The sequence below is a fragment of the Acyrthosiphon pisum genome, unplaced genomic scaffold (assembly GCF_005508785.2).
Source record: "Acyrthosiphon pisum isolate AL4f unplaced genomic scaffold, pea_aphid_22Mar2018_4r6ur Scaffold_20905;HRSCAF=22491, whole genome shotgun sequence".
Lineage (NCBI taxonomy): Eukaryota > Metazoa > Arthropoda > Insecta > Hemiptera > Aphididae > Acyrthosiphon > Acyrthosiphon pisum.
The window spans coordinates 24,457-26,861 of NW_021770313.1; positions in this window are offsets into that span (position 1 = coordinate 24,457).

Consider the following 2,405-nt stretch of genomic DNA (forward strand, 5'->3'; position numbering starts at 1 on the left):
AATAATAATTTTACTGATTCATTTTGAAGCCCGGCGTTCACAGATAATTGAATAGAATGTGCAGTAGGTACATCTAATTAAATTGTCCTGATCTAGGTCTTTAATAGCCTTTACCATATAAGTCGCATAGTACACGCTTTATGTTCGATTTCCCAATATTTCGCATAACAGATTGTACATTTTTTGTAATACCTATTATCTGAAGTATGCGATTCCGGTACCTCAACCATTTCTAAAATTCTATTGCGTAATTTCCAATTGTCCAAAAAATGACATGTTATACCCAAGTAACTGTTGTTTGCCATAAATGTCCAAAAGTCAACAGTTAAACATGCATTATGTATATTTTTCAAAACCACTTTTAAATTCTCCCTTTTTACTTTTGCCATTTGGTAAATTTGTCTTGTAATAGTCATTCTACATGGGACAATATATTCGGGTACAGCTATATGCATGAACTCACGAAATCCTTCACCCTCTACTATACTAATTGGTTTTAAATCTTTGATAACAAATGTCATAAAACCTTTAGTAAGCTCTTTATAACTATCATTCTTTACAGATAGTTTTGACGTACATACTTGAAAATAAGTTTGAATACCACTCGATAAACTAGATTTTGTTGATGTACACTGTTGCAAGTGTGATGTCAAATTAGTAGTATTACCACTATACGCAATAATAGAATTACACACGCGACAATGAGCTTGTTTTTTATTTAATATTATACCATTATCATCTATTTTAAAGCCAAACTGTTTCCATATATGACTACGACCTCCAGGCAATGGTACTAATTTTATATTACTCATAATAATAATTTAAATCAAATACTTAATAGTGAATAAAATACACCAAACAAATTCGAAAACCGACTACGAAGACCGACGGAAATAACGAGACATTAGTGATGCACAACGATATGTTTTCCATTAGTCACAGACTAATAATGTACAAATTATTTCATGTTTATGTTTATGATGGGGTCGATGGGGGCCTTATCGCTAATAGACTTTTAGCGATAAATAAACACTGTTTATCGTTCTTTGACATTCATTATTTGTCAAAATAGATATAAACAGAAAATAAAATCTTTAATTAAATTATATCGAATATCGATGTACTTTAGATAAATTAGTCTAATCGATATCGAAATACGATATCGTTGTGCATCACTACCGTATACTCATTACAGGTAAGAAAATAAAACTGGCGGAGTTTACATTAGACCTTTTCATTACCTTTTTATCTAACCGGTATTCTGGCGGAGCTTACAATCGCCCCCCAGATACGTGCCTAACGGTATATACCTAACTTAGGTATAAATGTATAATAAAATGATAAATATTGTACAATTTTTTATTTAATTTCCTCTTAAAAATCTACAATATACAATACATCGGTATTTACAAATTATATTACATTAAACAAAAATATAACACCACCCCTAAGTTCCACCTGTGAAGGGAAATTACCCACCCTGTCCACCCTCTAAATACAGGTCTGAATTCAACGGTTAATTCTTGAAGTTATCAATTACAATAGTTGTAACAATGAAAACCGAGGAAGTCGTTCAGCTGTACAGTAAGCGTTGAGTATACCTCGGCAGTGAGTTGGTATGTCATTATAATGGATGTATTAAATTTGAATTAAGTACATGATAATGCATTGCATAAAAAAAATGATTCTGAGCAGGCAGCCTATATTTCCAAAGATATTTTATAATTAATTTATTTTAGGTATTGTCATTTATTTTTATATTAGCTATATACTAATACAGTAGATTAAACTTATTTATAATAAAATATATATTACATCAGTCGCGGATCCAGGGAATATTATTTTGGGTAGGCTCATAAAATTAATCCTAAAAGTTAATAGGCTAGTAAATACAGTAATACAGTAAAAATTAAAATTATCATAAATAAATACAGAATAATTTTATTTAGTAGGTAATTATTGTTGAAAATTAAAATAAAGACATAAAGTTGTATTGATAAATTTAATCTTCTCGACTTATCACATGGAAATTCATTTAGAATTTCGTATGGATTTTTTATTGACACTTCATAGTTTTTTCTTCCAATTCTAAGCTTGGAATGTAATCGTTTACAGGTCATGGTTGATCTGTTGTCAGTTTTAATTCATCTCATTCATCAAAAATTATTTTCAGCAGAACTTGAAATTGGAATTGCTAAAATTCGTCTGTCCTCTTCATTAAGGTTTAAGAAAAATGTTGACAGTGATTATAATAATAAAAAGGTGGGTAAGTGAATTTCGCTCTGCTGTACAGTAGGTTACAAGTGGGTCACTGTATAATGAATGGTAATAAATTTGAATTCAATGATATAATATCATTGTATAAGAAAAGCGATTCTGAGCGGAGACGGTATGTTAGTCTAGGT